The sequence below is a fragment of the Ranitomeya variabilis genome, chromosome 5 (genome assembly GCF_051348905.1).
Source record: "Ranitomeya variabilis isolate aRanVar5 chromosome 5, aRanVar5.hap1, whole genome shotgun sequence".
NCBI lineage: Eukaryota > Metazoa > Chordata > Amphibia > Anura > Dendrobatidae > Ranitomeya > Ranitomeya variabilis.
The window spans coordinates 547,315,787-547,332,805 of NC_135236.1; positions in this window are offsets into that span (position 1 = coordinate 547,315,787).

Sequence of the window (17,019 nt, forward strand, 5' to 3'; positions counted from 1 at the left end):
GAAGGTAGAAGCTCAGCTTTATTCAGTTGAGGACAACACCAGGCAGGGGCAGACATTCACCTTTAGTAGGCCGGAACAGCCAATTGCATTTTTAAAAATGGTAATTTGGAACTGAAGGTTGAAGCTCAGCTTTATTCAGTTGAGGACAACACCAGGCAGGGGCAGACAGACACCTTTACTAGGCCGGAACAGCCAATGGCATTTTTAAAAATGGTAATTTGGAACAGAAGGTAGAAGCTCAGCTTTATTCAGTTGAGGACAACACCAGGCAGGGGCAGACAGACACCTTTAGTAGGCCGGAACAGCCAATTGCATTTTTAAAAATGGTAATTTGGAACTGAAGGTTGAAGCTCAGCTTTATTCAGTTGAGGACAACACCAGGCAGGGGCAGACAGACACCTTTAGTAGGCCGGAACAGCCAATGGCATTTTTAAAAATGGTAATTTGGAACAGAAGGTAGAAGCTCAGCTTTATTCAGTTGAGGACAACACCAGGCAGAGGCAGACATTCACCTTTAGTAGGCCGGAACAGCCAATTGCATTTTTAAAAATGGTAATTTGGAACTGAAGGTTGAAGCTCAGCTTTATTCAGTTGAGGACAACACCAGGCAGGGGCAGACAGACACCTTTAGTAGGCCGGAACAGCCAATTGCATTTTTAAAAATGGTAATTTGGAACTGAAGGTTGAAGCACAGCTTTATTCAGTTGCAGCTTCTTGGCAATAATATAAAGAAGACGAGACAGGACAACACTCGTTGGATGCCATATCTGTGTTTTCACTGGAAAAAAAACTGTCATTTAACTACTTGTAGGAGAAAGTTTTTGTAGCTGGAGGCCACTTTTTGTATTGCACCAGTTTTTGGTTGTATGTTTGGAACTGAAGGTTGAAGCTCACCTTTATTCAGTTGAGGACAACACCAGGCAGGGGCAGACAGACACCTTTAGTAGGCCGGAACAGCCAATTGCATTTTTAAAAATGGTAATTTGGAACAGAAGGTTGAAGCACAGCTTTGTTCAGTTGAGGACAACACCAGGCAGGGGCAGACAGACACCTTTAGTAGGCCGGAACAGCCAATTTTTTTTTAAAAACAGCAGTTAGTAAGAGGCAGAAGGTAGAAGCTCAGCTTTATTCAGTTGAGGACAACACCAGGCAGGGGCAGACAGACCCCTTTAGTAGGCCGGAACAGCCAATTGCATTTTTAAAAATGGTAATTTGGAACAGAAGGTAGAAGCTCAGCTTTATTCAGTTGAGGACAACACCAGGCAGGGGCAGACAGACACCTTTAGTAGGCCGGAACAGCCAATTGCATTTTTAAAAATGGTAATTTGGAACTGAAGGTTGAAGCTCAGCTTTATTCAGTTGAGGACAACACCAGGCAGGGGCAGACAGACACCTTTAGTAGGCCGGAACAGCCAATTGCATTTTTAAAAATGGTAATTTGGAACAGAAGGTAGAAGCTCACCTGTATTCAGTTGAGGACAACACCAGGCAGGGGCAGACATTCACCTTTAGTAGGCCGGAACAGCCAATTGCATTTTTAAAAATGGTAATTTGGAACTGAAGGTAGAAGCTCACCTTTATTCAGTTGAGGACAACACCAGGCAGAGGCAGACAGACACCTTTAGTAGGCCGGAACAGCCAATTGCATTTTTAAAAATGGTAATTTGGAACTGAAGGTTGAAGCTCAGCTTTATTCAGTTGAGGACAACACCAGGCAGGGGCAGACAGACACCTTTAGTAGGCCGGAACAGCCAATGGCATTTTTAAAAATGGTAATTTGGAACAGAAGGTAGAAGCTCAGCTTTATTCAGTTGAGGACAACACCAGGCAGGGGCAGACATTCACCTTTAGTAGGCCGGAACAGCCAATTGCATTTTTAAAAATGGTAATTTGGAACTGAAGGTTGAAGCTCAGCTTTATTCAGTTGAGGACAACACCAGGCAGGGGCAGACAGACACCTTTAGTAGGCCGGAACAGCCAATGGCATTTTTAAAAATGGTAATTTGGAACAGAAGGTAGAAGCTCAGCTTTATTCAGTTGAGGACAACACCAGGCAGGGGCAGACAGACACCTTTAGTAGGCCGGAACAGCCAATTGCATTTTTAAAAATGGTAATTTGGAACTGAAGGTTGAAGCTCAGCTTTATTCAGTTGAGGACAACACCAGGCAGGGGCAGACAGACACCTTTAGTAGGCCGGAACAGCCAATGGCATTTTTAAAAATGGTAATTTGGAACAGAAGGTAGAAGCTCAGCTTTATTCAGTTGAGGACAACACCAGGCAGAGGCAGACATTCACCTTTAGTAGGCCGGAACAGCCAATTGCATTTTTAAAAATGGTTATTTGGAACTGAAGGTTGAAGCTCAGCTTTATTCAGTTGAGGACAACACCAGGCAGGGGCAGACAGACACCTTTAGTAGGCCGGAACAGCCAATTGCATTTTTAAAAATGGTAATTTGGAACTGAAGGTTGAAGCACAGCTTTATTCAGTTGCAGCTTCTTGGCAATAATATAAAGAAGACGAGACAGGACAACACTCGTTGGATGCCATATCTGTGTTTTCACTGGAAAAAAAACTGTCATTTAACTACTTGTAGGAGAAAGTTTTTGTAGCTGGAGGCCACTTTTTGTATTGCACCAGTTTTTGGTTGTATGTTTGGAACTGAAGGTTGAAGCTCACCTTTATTCAGTTGAGGACAACACCAGGCAGCGGCAGACAGACACCTTTAGTAGGCCGGAACAGCCAATTGCATTTTTAAAAATGGTAATTTGGAACAGAAGGTTGAAGCACAGCTTTGTTCAGTTGAGGACAACACCAGGCAGGGGCAGACAGACACCTTTAGTAGGCCGGAACAGCCAATTTTTTTTTAAAAACAGCAGTTAGTAAGAGGCAGAAGGTAGAAGCTCAGCTTTATTCAGTTGAGGACAACACCAGGCAGGGGCAGACAGACCCCTTTAGTAGGCCGGAACAGCCAATTGCATTTTTAAAAATGGTAATTTGGAACTGAAGGTTGAAGCTCAGCTTTATTCAGTTGAGGACAACACCAGGCAGGGGCAGACAGACACCTTTAGTAGGCCGGAACAGCCAATTGCATTTTTAAAAATGGTAATTTGGAACTGAAGGTTGAAGCTCAGCTTTATTCAGTTGAGGACAACACCAGGCAGGGGCAGACAGACACCTTTAGTAGGCCGGAACAGCCAATTGCATTTTTAAAAATGGTAATTTGGAACAGAAGGTAGAAGCTCACCTGTATTCAGTTGAGGACAACACCAGGCAGGGGCAGACATTCACCTTTAGTAGGCCGGAACAGCCAATTGCATTTTTAAAAATGGTAATTTGGAACTGAAGGTTGAAGCTCAGCTTTATTCAGTTGAGGACAACACCAGGCAGGGGCAGACATTCACCTTTAGTAGGCCGGAACAGCCAATTGCATTTTTAAAAATGGTAATTTGGAACTGAAGGTTGAAGCTCAGCTTTATTCAGTTGAGGACAACACCAGGCAGGGGCAGACATTCACCTTTAGTAGGCCGGAACAGCCAATTGCATTTTTAAAAATGGTAATTTGGAACTGAAGGTTGAAGCTCAGCTTTATTCAGTTGAGGACAACACCAGGCAGGGGCAGACAGACACCTTTAGTAGGCCGGAACAGCCAATGGCATTTTTAAAAATGGTAATTTGGAACAGAAGGTAGAAGCTCAGCTTTATTCAGTTGAGGACAACACCAGGCAGGGGCAGACAGACACCTTTAGTAGGCCGGAACAGCCAATTGCATTTTTAAAAATGGTAATTTGGAACTGAAGGTTGAAGCTCAGCTTTATTCAGTTGAGGACAACACCAGGCAGGGGCAGACAGACACCTTTAGTAGGCCGGAACAGCCAATGGCATTTTTAAAAATGGTAATTTGGAACAGAAGGTAGAAGCTCAGCTTTATTCAGTTGAGGACAACACCAGGCAGGGGCAGACATTCACCTTTAGTAGGCCGGAACAGCCAATTGCATTTTTAAAAATGGTAATTTGGAACTGAAGGTTGAAGCTCAGCTTTATTCAGTTGAGGACAACACCAGGCAGGGGCAGACAGACACCTTTAGTAGGCCGGAACAGCCAATTGCATTTTTAAAAATGGTAATTTGGAACAGAAGGTAGAAGCTCAGCTTTATTCAGTTGAGGACAACACCAGGCAGGGGCAGACAGACACCTTTAGTAGGCCGGAACAGCCACTTGCATTTTTAAAAATGGTAATTTGGAACTGAAGGTTGAAGCTCAGCTTTATTCAGTTGAGGACAACACCAGGCAGGGGCAGACAGACACCTTTAGTAGGCCGGAACAGCCAATGGCATTTTTAAAAATGGTAATTTGGAACAGAAGGTAGAAGCTCAGCTTTATTCAGTTGAGGACAACACCAGGCAGGGGCAGACATTCACCTTTAGTAGGCCGGAACAGCCAATTGCATTTTTAAAAATGGTAATTTGGAACTGAAGGTTGAAGCTCAGCTTTATTCAGTTGAGGACAACACCAGGCAGGGGCAGACAGACACCTTTAGTAGGCCGGAACAGCCAATTGCATTTTTAAAAATGGTAATTTGGAACTGAAGGTTGAAGCACAGCTTTATTCAGTTGCAGTTTCTTGGCAATAATATAAAGAAGACGAGACAGGACAACACTCGTTGGATGCCATATCTGTGTTTTCACTGGAAAAAAAACTGTCATTTAACTACTTGTAGGAGAAAGTTTTTGTAGCTGGAGGCCACTTGTTGTATTGTACCAGTTTTTGGTTGTATGTTTGGAACTGAAGGTTGAAGCTCAGCTTTATTCAGTTGAGGACAACACCAGGCAGGGGCAGACAGACACCTTTAGTAGGCCGGAACAGCCAATTGCATTTTTAAAAATGGTAATTTGGAACAGAAGGTTGAAGCACAGCTTTGTTCAGTTGAGGACAACACCAGGCAGGGGCAGACAGACACCTTTAGTAGGCCGGAACAGCCAATTTTTTTTAAAAAACAGCAGTTAGTAAGAGGCAGAAGGTAGAAGCTCAGCTTTATTCAGTTGAGGACAACACCAGGCAGGGGCAGACAGACCCCTTTAGTAGGCCGGAACAGCCAATTGCATTTTTAAAAATGGTAATTTGGAACTGAAGGTTGAAGCACAGCTTTATTCAGTTGCAGCTTCTTGGCAATAATATAAAGAAGACGAGACAGGACAACACTCGTTGGATGCCATATCTGTGTTTTCACTGGAAAAAAAACTGTCATTTAACTACTTGTAGGAGAAAGTTTTTGTAGCTGGAGGCCACTTTTTGTATTGTACCAGTTTTTGGTTGTATGTTTGGAACTGAAGGTTGAAGCTCAGCTTTATTCAGTTGAGGACAACACCAGGCAGGGGCAGACAGACACCTTTAGTAGGCCGGAACAGCCAATTTTTTTTTTAAAACAGCAGTTAGTAAGAGGCAGAAGGTAGAAGCTCAGCTTTATTCAGTTGAGGACAACACCAGGCAGGGGCAGACAGACCCCTTTAGTAGGCCGGAACAGCCAATTGCATTTTTAAAAATGGTAATTTGGAACTGAAGGTTGAAGCTCAGCTTTATTCAGTTGAGGACAACACCAGGCAGGGGCAGACAGACACCTTTAGTAGGCCGGAACAGCCAATTGCATTTTTAAAAATGGTAATTTGGAACTGAAGGTTGAAGCTCAGCTTTATTCAGTTGAGGACAACACCAGGCAGGGGCAGACAGACACCTTTAGTAGGCCGGAACAGCCAATTGCATTTTTAAAAATGGTAATTTGGAACAGAAGGTAGAAGCTCACCTGTATTCAGTTGAGGACAACACCAGGCAGGGGCAGACATTCACCTTTAGTAGGCCGGAACAGCCAATTGCATTTTTAAAAATGGTAATTTGGAACTGAAGGTTGAATCTCAGCTTTATTCAGTTGAGGACAACACCAGGCAGGGGCAGACATTCACCTTTAGTAGGCCGGAACAGCCAATTGCATTTTTAAAAATGGTAATTTGGAACTGAAGGTTGAAGCTCAGCTTTATTCAGTTGAGGACAACACCAAGCAGGGGCAGACAGACACCTTTAGTAGGCCGGAACAGCCAATGGCATTTTTAAAAATGGTAATTTGGAACAGAAGGTAGAAGCTCAGCTTTATTCAGTTGAGGACAACACCAGGCAGGGGCAGACAGACACCTTTAGTAGGCCGGAACAGCCAATTGCATTTTTAAAACTGGTAATTTGGAACTGAAGGTTGAAGCACAGCTTTATTCAGTTGCAGTTTCTTGGCAATAATATAAAGAAGACGAGACAGGACAACACTCGTTGGATGCCATATCTGTGTTTTCACTGGAAAAAAAACTGTCATTTAACTACTTGTAGGAGAAAGTTTTTGTAGCTGGAGGCCACTTTTTGTATTGTACCAGTTTTTGGTTGTATGTTTGGAACTGAAGGTTGAAGCTCAGCTTTATTCAGTTGAGGACAACACCAGGCAGGGGCAGACAGACACCTTTAGTAGGCCGGAACAGCCAATTGCATTTTTAAAAATGGTAATTTGGAACAGAAGGTTGAAGCACAGCTTTGTTCAGTTGAGGACAACACCAGGCAGGGGCAGACAGACACCTTTAGTAGGCCGGAACAGCCAATTTTTTTTAAAAAACAGCAGTTATTAAGAGGCAGAAGGTAGAAGCTCAGCTTTATTCAGTTGAGGACAACACCAGGCAGGGGCAGACAGACCCCTTTAGTAGGCCGGAACAGCCAATTGCATTTTTAAAAATGGTAATTTGGAACTGAAGGTTGAAGCACAGCTTTATTCAGTTGCAGCTTCTTGGCAATAATATATAGAAGACGAGACAGGACAACACTCGTTGGATGCCATATCTGTGTTTTCACTGGAAAAAAAACTGTCATTTAACTACTTGTAGGAGAAAGTTTTTGTAGCTGGAGGCCACTTTTTGTATTGTACCAGTTTTTGGTTGTATGTTTGGAACTGAAGGTTGAAGCTCAGCTTTATTCAGTTGAGGACACCACCAGGCAGGGGCAGACAGACACCTTTAGTAGGCCGGAACAGCCAATTGCATTTTTAAAAATGGTAATTTGGAACTGAAGGTTGAAGCTCAGCTTTATTCAGTTGAGGACAACACCAGGCAGGGGCAGACAGACACCTTTAGTAGGCCGGAACAGCCAAAGGCATTTTTAAAAATGGTAATTTGGAACAGAAGGTTGAAGCACAGCTTTGTTCAGTTGAGGACAACACCAGGCAGGGGCAGACAGACACCTTTAGTAGGCCGGAACAGCCAATTTTTTTAAAAAAACAGCAGTTAGTAAGAGGCAGAAGGTAGAAGCTCAGCTTTATTCAGTTGAGGACAACACCAGGCAGGGGCAGACCCCTTTAGTAGGCCGGAACAGCCAATTGCATTTTTAAAAATGGTAATTTGGAACTGAAGGTTGAAGCTCAGCTTTATTCAGTTGAGGACAACACCAGGCAGGGGCAGACAGACACCTTTAGTAGGCCGGAACAGCCAATTGCATTTTTAAAAATGGTAATTTGGAACTGAAGGTTGAAGCTCAGCTTTATTCAGTTGAGGACAACACCAGGCAGGGGCAGACAGACACCTTTAGTAGGCCGGAACAGCCAATGGCATTTTTAAAAATGGTAATTTGGAACTGAAGGTTGAAGCTCAGCTTTGTTCAGTTGAGGACAACACCAGGCAGGGGCAGACAGACACCTTTAGTAGGCCGGAACAGCCAATGGCATTTTTAAAAATGGTAATTTGGAACAGAAGGTAGAAGCTCAGCTTTATTCAGTTGAGGACAACACCAGGCAGGGGCAGACATTCACATTTAGTAGGCCGGAACAGCCAATTGCATTTTTAAAAATGGTAATTTGGAACTGAAGGTTGAAGCACAGCTTTATTCAGTTGCAGTTTCTTGGCAATAATATAAAGAAGACGAGACAGGACAACACTCGTTGGATGCCATATCTGTGTTTTCACTGGAAAAAAAACTGTCATTTAACTACTTGTAGGAGAAAGTTTTTGTAGCTGGAGGCCACTTTTTGTATTGTACCAGTTTTTGGTTGTATGTTTGGAACTGAAGGTTGAAGCTCAGCTTTATTCAGTTGAGGACAACACCAGGCAGGGGCAGACAGACACCTTTAGTAGGCCGGAACAGCCAATTGCATTTTTAAAAATGGTAATTTGGAACTGAAGGTTGAAGCTCAGCTTTATTCAGTTGAGGACAACACCAGGCAGGGGCAGACAGACACCTTTAGTAGGCCGGAACAGCCAAAGGCATTTTTAAAAATGGTAATTTGGAACAGAAGGTTGAAGCACAGCTTTGTTCAGTTGAGGACAACACCAGGCAGGGGCAGACAGACACCTTTAGTAGGCCGGAACAGCCAATTTTTTTAAAAAAACAGCAGTTAGTAAGAGGCAGAAGGTAGAAGCTCAGCTTTATTCAGTTGAGGACAACACCAGGCAGGGGCAGACCCCTTTAGTAGGCCGGAACAGCCAATTGCATTTTTAAAAATGGTAATTTGGAACTGAAGGTTGAAGCTCAGCTTTATTCAGTTGAGGACAACACCAGGCAGGGGCAGACAGACACCTTTAGTAGGCCGGAACAGCCAATTGCATTTTTAAAAATGGTAATTTGGAACTGAAGGTTGAAGCTCAGCTTTATTCAGTTGAGGACAACACCAGGCAGGGGCAGACAGACACCTTTAGTAGGCCGGAACAGCCAATGGCATTTTTAAAAATGGTAATTTGGAACTGAAGGTTGAAGCTCAGCTTTGTTCAGTTGAGGACAACACCAGGCAGGGGCAGACAGACACCTTTAGTAGGCCGGAACAGCCAATGGCATTTTTAAAAATGGTAATTTGGAACAGAAGGTAGAAGCTCAGCTTTATTCAGTTGAGGACAACACCAGGCAGGGGCAGACATTCACATTTAGTAGGCCGGAACAGCCAATTGCATTTTTAAAAATGGTAATTTGGAACTGAAGGTTGAAGCACAGCTTTATTCAGTTGCAGTTTCTTGGCAATAATATAAAGAAGACGAGACAGGACAACACTCGTTGGATGCCATATCTGTGTTTTCACTGGAAAAAAAACTGTCATTTAACTACTTGTAGGAGAAAGTTTTTGTAGCTGGAGGCCACTTTTTGTATTGTACCAGTTTTTGGTTGTATGTTTGGAACTGAAGGTTGAAGCTCAGCTTTATTCAGTTGAGGACAACACCAGGCAGGGGCAGACAGACACCTTTAGTAGGCCGGAACAGCCAATTGCATTTTTAAAAATGGTAATTTGGAACAGAAGGTTGAAGCACAGCTTTGTTCAGTTGAGGACAACACCAGGCAGGGGCAGACAGACACCTTTAGTAGGCCGGAACAGCCAATTTGTTTTAAAAAACAGCAGTTAGTAAGAGGCAGAAGGTAGAAGCTCAGCTTTATTCAGTTGAGGACAACACCAGGCAGGGGCAGACCCCTTTAGTAGGCCGGAACAGCCAATTGCATTTTTAAAAATGGTAATTTGGAACTGAAGGTTGAAGCTCAGCTTTATTCAGTTGAGGACAACACCAGGCAGGGGCAGACAGACACCTTTAGTAGGCCGGAAAAGCCAATTGCATTTTTAAAAATGGTAATTTGGAACTGAAGGTTGAAGCTCAGCTTTATTCAGTTGAGGACAACACCAGGCAGGGGCAGACAGACACCTTTAGTAGGCCGGAACAGCCAATTGCATTTTTAAAAATGGTAATTTGGAACAGAAGGTAGAAGCTCAGCTTTATTCAGTTGAGGACAACACCAGGCAGGGGCAGACATTCACCTTTAGTAGGCCGGAACAGCCAATTGCATTTTTAAAAATGGTAATTTGGAACTGAAGGTTGAAGCTCAGCTTTATTCAGTTGAGGACAACACCAGGCAGGGGCAGACATTCACCTTTAGTAGGCCGGAACAGCCAATTGCATTTTTAAAAATGGTAATTTGGAACAGAAGGTAGAAGCTCAGCTTTATTCAGTTGAGGACAACACCAGGCAGGGGCAGACATTCACCTTTAGTAGGCCGGAACAGCCAATTGCATTTTTAAAAATGGTAATTTGGAACTGAAGGTTGAAGCTCAGCTTTATTCAGTTGAGGACAACACCAGGCAGGGGCAGACAGACACCTTTAGTAGGCCGGAACAGCCAATGGCATTTTTAAAAATGGTAATTTGGAACAGAAGGTAGAAGCTCAGCTTTATTCAGTTGAGGACAACACCAGGCAGGGGCAGACAGACACCTTTAGTAGGCCGGAACAGCCAATTGCATTTTTAAAAATGGTAATTTGGAACTGAAGGTTGAAGCTCAGCTTTATTCAGTTGAGGACAACACCAGGCAGGGGCAGACAGACACCTTTAGTAGGCCGGAACAGCCAATGGCATTTTTAAAAATGGTAATTTGGAACAGAAGGTAGAAGCTCAGCTTTATTCAGTTGAGGACAACACCAGGCAGAGGCAGACATTCACCTTTAGTAGGCCGGAACAGCCAATTGCATTTTTAAAAATGGTAATTTGGAACTGAAGGTTGAAGCTCAGCTTTATTCAGTTGAGGACAACACCAGGCAGGGGCAGACAGACACCTTTAGTAGGCCGGAACAGCCAATTGCATTTTTAAAAATGGTAATTTGGAACTGAAGGTTGAAGCACAGCTTTATTCAGTTGCAGCTTCTTGGCAATAATATAAAGAAGACGAGACAGGACAACACTCGTTGGATGCCATATCTGTGTTTTCACTGGAAAAAAAACTGTCATTTAACTACTTGTAGGAGAAAGTTTTTGTAGCTGGAGGCCACTTTTTGTATTGTACCAGTTTTTGGTTGTATGTTTGGAACTGAAGGTTGAAGCTCACCTTTATTCAGTTGAGGACAACACCAGGCAGGGGCAGACAGACACTTTTAGTAGGCCGGAACAGCCAATTGCATTTTTAAAAATGGTAATTTGGAACTGAAGGTTGAAGCACAGCTTTGTTCAGTTGAGGACAACACCAGGCAGGGGCAGACAGACACCTTTAGTAGGCCGGAACAGCCAATTTTTTTTTAAAAACAGCAGTTAGTAAGAGGCAGAAGGTAGAAGCTCAGCTTTATTCAGTTGAGGACAACACCAGGCAGGGGCAGACAGACCCCTTTAGTAGGCCGGAACAGCCAATTGCATTTTTAAAAATGGTAATTTGGAACTGAAGGTTGAAGCTCAGCTTTATTCAGTTGAGGACAACACCAGGCAGGGGCAGACAGACACCTTTAGTAGGCCGGAACAGCCAATTGCATTTTTAAAAATGGTAATTTGGAACAGAAGGTTGAAGCACAGCTTTGTTCAGTTGAGGACAACACCAGGCAGGGGCAGACAGACACCTTTAGTAGGCCGGAACAGCCAATTTGTTTTAAAAAACAGCAGTTAGTAAGAGGCAGAAGGTAGAAGCTCAGCTTTATTCAGTTGAGGACAACACCAGGCAGGGGCAGACCCCTTTAGTAGGCCGGAACAGCCAATTGCATTTTTAAAAATGGTAATTTGGAACTGAAGGTTGAAGCTCAGCTTTATTCAGTTGAGGACAACACCAGGCAGGGGCAGACAGACACCTTTAGTAGGCCGGAAAAGCCAATTGCATTTTTAAAAATGGTAATTTGGAACTGAAGGTTGAAGCTCAGCTTTATTCAGTTGAGGACAACACCAGGCAGGGGCAGACAGACACCTTTAGTAGGCCGGAACAGCCAATTGCATTTTTAAAAATGGTAATTTGGAACAGAAGGTAGAAGCTCAGCTTTATTCAGTTGAGGACAACACCAGGCAGGGGCAGACATTCACCTTTAGTAGGCCGGAACAGCCAATTGCATTTTTAAAAATGGTAATTTGGAACTGAAGGTTGAAGCTCAGCTTTATTCAGTTGAGGACAACACCAGGCAGGGGCAGACATTCACCTTTAGTAGGCCGGAACAGCCAATTGCATTTTTAAAAATGGTAATTTGGAACAGAAGGTAGAAGCTCAGCTTTATTCAGTTGAGGACAACACCAGGCAGGGGCAGACATTCACCTTTAGTAGGCCGGAACAGCCAATTGCATTTTTAAAAATGGTAATTTGGAACTGAAGGTTGAAGCTCAGCTTTATTCAGTTGAGGACAACACCAGGCAGGGGCAGACAGACACCTTTAGTAGGCCGGAACAGCCAATGGCATTTTTAAAAATGGTAATTTGGAACAGAAGGTAGAAGCTCAGCTTTATTCAGTTGAGGACAACACCAGGCAGGGGCAGACAGACACCTTTAGTAGGCCGGAACAGCCAATTGCATTTTTAAAAATGGTAATTTGGAACTGAAGGTTGAAGCTCAGCTTTATTCAGTTGAGGACAACACCAGGCAGGGGCAGACAGACACCTTTAGTAGGCCGGAACAGCCAATGGCATTTTTAAAAATGGTAATTTGGAACAGAAGGTAGAAGCTCAGCTTTATTCAGTTGAGGACAACACCAGGCAGAGGCAGACATTCACCTTTAGTAGGCCGGAACAGCCAATTGCATTTTTAAAAATGGTAATTTGGAACTGAAGGTTGAAGCTCAGCTTTATTCAGTTGAGGACAACACCAGGCAGGGGCAGACAGACACCTTTAGTAGGCCGGAACAGCCAATTGCATTTTTAAAAATGGTAATTTGGAACTGAAGGTTGAAGCACAGCTTTATTCAGTTGCAGCTTCTTGGCAATAATATAAAGAAGACGAGACAGGACAACACTCGTTGGATGCCATATCTGTGTTTTCACTGGAAAAAAAACTGTCATTTAACTACTTGTAGGAGAAAGTTTTTGTAGCTGGAGGCCACTTTTTGTATTGTACCAGTTTTTGGTTGTATGTTTGGAACTGAAGGTTGAAGCTCACCTTTATTCAGTTGAGGACAACACCAGGCAGGGGCAGACAGACACCTTTAGTAGGCCGGAACAGCCAATTGCATTTTTAAAAATGGTAATTTGGAACTGAAGGTTGAAGCACAGCTTTGTTCAGTTGAGGACAACACCAGGCAGGGGCAGACAGACACCTTTAGTAGGCCGGAACAGCCAATTTTTTTTTAAAAACAGCAGTTAGTAAGAGGCAGAAGGTAGAAGCTCAGCTTTATTCAGTTGAGGACAACACCAGGCAGGGGCAGACAGACCCCTTTAGTAGGCCGGAACAGCCAATTGCATTTTTAAAAATGGTAATTTGGAACTGAAGGTTGAAGCTCAGCTTTATTCAGTTGAGGACAACACCAGGCAGGGGCAGACAGACACCTTTAGTAGGCCGGAACAGCCAATTGCATTTTTAAAAATGGTAATTTGGAACTGAAGGTTGAAGCTCAGCTTTATTCAGTTGAGGACAACACCAGGCAGGGGCAGACAGACACCTTTAGTAGGCCGGAACAGCCAATTGCATTTTTAAAAATGGTAATTTGGAACAGAAGGTAGAAGCTCACCTGTATTCAGTTGAGGACAACACCAGGCAGGGGCAGACATTCACCTTTAGTAGGCCGGAACAGCCAATTGCATTTTTAAAAATGGTAATTTGGAACTGAAGGTAGAAGCTCAGCTTTATTCAGTTGAGGACAACACCAGGCAGAGGCAGACAGACACCTTTAGTAGGGCGGAACAGCCAATTGCATTTTTAAAAATGGTAATTTGGAACTGAAGGTTGAAGCTCAGCTTTATTCAGTTGAGGACAACACCAGGCAGGGGCAGACAGACACCTTTAGTAGGCCGGAACAGCCAATGGCATTTTTAAAAATGGTAATTTGGAACAGAAGGTAGAAGCTCAGCTTTATTCAGTTGAGGACAACACCAGGCAGGGGCAGACATTCACCTTTAGTAGGCCGGAACAGCCAATTGCATTTTTAAAAATGGTAATTTGGAACTGAAGGTTGAAGCTCAGCTTTATTCAGTTGAGGACAACACCAGGCAGGGGCAGACAGACACCTTTAGTAGGCCGGAACAGCCAATGGCATTTTTAAAAATGGTAATTTGGAACAGAAGGTAGAAGCTCAGCTTTATTCAGTTGAGGACAACACCAGGCAGGGGCAGACAGACACCTTTAGTAGGCCGGAACAGCCAATTGCATTTTTAAAAATGGTAATTTGGAACTGAAGGTTGAAGCTCAGCTTTATTCAGTTGAGGACAACACCAGGCAGGGGCAGACAGACACCTTTAGTAGGCCGGAACAGCCAATGGCATTTTTAAAAATGGTAATTTGGAACAGAAGGTAGAAGCTCAGCTTTATTCAGTTGAGGACAACACCAGGCAGAGGCAGACATTCACCTTTAGTAGGCCGGAACAGCCAATTGCATTTTTAAAAATGGTAATTTGGAACTGAAGGTTGAAGCTCAGCTTTATTCAGTTGAGGACAACACCAGGCAGGGGCAGACATTCACCTTTAGTAGGCCGGAACAGCCAATTGCATTTTTAAAAATGGTAATTTGGAACTGAAGGTAGAAGCTCAGCTTTATTCAGTTGAGGACAACACCAGGCAGAGGCAGACAGACACCTTTAGTAGGCCGGAACAGCCAATTGCATTTTTAAAAATGGTAATTTGGAACTGAAGGTTGAAGCTCAGCTTTATTCAGTTGAGGACAACACCAGGCAGGGGCAGACAGACACCTTTAGTAGGCCGGAACAGCCAATGGCATTTTTAAAAATGGTAATTTGGAACAGAAGGTAGAAGCTCAGCTTTATTCAGTTGAGGACAACACCAGGCAGGGGCAGACATTCACCTTTAGTAGGCCGGAACAGCCAATTGCATTTTTAAAAATGGTAATTTGGAACTGAAGGTTGAAGCTCAGCTTTATTCAGTTGAGGACAACACCAGGCAGGGGCAGACAGACACCTTTAGTAGGCCGGAACAGCCAATGGCATTTTTAAAAATGGTAATTTGGAACAGAAGGTAGAAGCTCAGCTTTATTCAGTTGAGGACAACACCAGGCAGGGGCAGACAGACACCTTTAGTAGGCCGGAACAGCCAATTGCATTTTTAAAAATGGTAATTTGGAACTGAAGGTTGAAGCTCAGCTTTATTCAGTTGAGGACAACACCAGGCAGGGGCAGACAGACACCTTTAGTAGGCCGGAACAGCCAATGGCATTTTTAAAAATGGTAATTTGGAACAGAAGGTAGAAGCTCAGCTTTATTCAGTTGAGGACAACACCAGGCAGAGGCAGACATTCACCTTTAGTAGGCCGGAACAGCCAATTGCATTTTTAAAAATGGTAATTTGGAACTGAAGGTTGAAGCTCAGCTTTATTCAGTTGAGGACAACACCAGGCAGGGGCAGACAGACACCTTTAGTAGGCCGGAACAGCCAATTGCATTTTTAAAAATGGTAATTTGGAACTGAAGGTTGAAGCACAGCTTTATTCAGTTGCAGCTTCTTGGCAATAATATAAAGAAGACGAGACAGGACAACACTCGTTGGATGCCATATCTGTGTTTTCACTGGAAAAAAAACTGTCATTTAACTACTTGTAGGAGAAAGTTTTTGTAGCTGGAGGCCACTTTTTGTATTGTACCAGTTTTTGGTTGTATGTTTGGAACTGAAGGTTGAAGCTCACCTTTATTCAGTTGAGGACAACACCAGGCAGGGGCAGACAGACACCTTTAGTAGGCCGGAACAGCCAATTGCATTTTTAAAAATGGTAATTTGGAACTGAAGGTTGAAGCTCAGCTTTATTCAGTTGAGGACAACACCAGGCAGGGGCAGACAGACACCTTTAGTAGGCCGGAACAGCCAATTGCATTTTTAAAAATGGTAATTTGGAACAGAAGGTAGAAGCTCACCTGTATTCAGTTGAGGACAACACCAGGCAGGGGCAGACATTCACCTTTAGTAGGCCGGAACAGCCAATTGCATTTTTAAAAATGGTAATTTGGAACTGAAGGTAGAAGCTCAGCTTTATTCAGTTGAGGACAACACCAGGCAGAGGCAGACAGACACCTTTAGTAGGGCGGAACAGCCAATTGCATTTTTAAAAATGGTAATTTGGAACTGAAGGTTGAAGCTCAGCTTTATTCAGTTGAGGACAACACCAGGCAGGGGCAGACAGACACCTTTAGTAGGCCGGAACAGCCAATGGCATTTTTAAAAATGGTAATTTGGAACAGAAGGTAGAAGCTCAGCTTTATTCAGTTGAGGACAACACCAGGCAGGGGCAGACATTCACCTTTAGTAGGCCGGAACAGCCAATTGCATTTTTAAAAATGGTAATTTGGAACTGAAGGTTGAAGCTCAGCTTTATTCAGTTGAGGACAACACCAGGCAGGGGCAGACAGACACCTTTAGTAGGCCGGAACAGCCAATGGCATTTTTAAAAATGGTAATTTGGAACAGAAGGTAGAAGCTCAGCTTTATTCAGTTGAGGACAACACCAGGCAGGGGCAGACAGACACCTTTAGTAGGCCGGAACAGCCAATTGCATTTTTAAAAATGGTAATTTGGAACTGAAGGTTGAAGCTCAGCTTTATTCAGTTGAGGACAACACCAGGCAGGGGCAGACAGACACCTTTAGTAGGCCGGAACAGCCAATGGCATTTTTAAAAATGGTAATTTGGAACAGAAGGTAGAAGCTCAGCTTTATTCAGTTGAGGACAACACCAGGCAGAGGCAGACATTCACCTTTAGTAGGCCGGAACAGCCAATTGCATTTTTAAAAATGGTAATTTGGAACTGAAGGTTGAAGCTCAGCTTTATTCAGTTGAGGACAACACCAGGCAGGGGCAGACATTCACCTTTAGTAGGCCGGAACAGCCAATTGCATTTTTAAAAATGGTAATTTGGAACTGAAGGTAGAAGCTCAGCTTTATTCAGTTGAGGACAACACCAGGCAGAGGCAGACAGACACCTTTAGTAGGCCGGAACAGCCAATTGCATTTTTAAAAATGGTAATTTGGAACTGAAGGTTGAAGCTCAGCTTTATTCAGTTGAGGACAACACCAGGCAGGGGCAGACAGACACCTTTAGTAGGCCGGAACAGCCAATGGCATTTTTAAAAATGGTAATTTGGAAC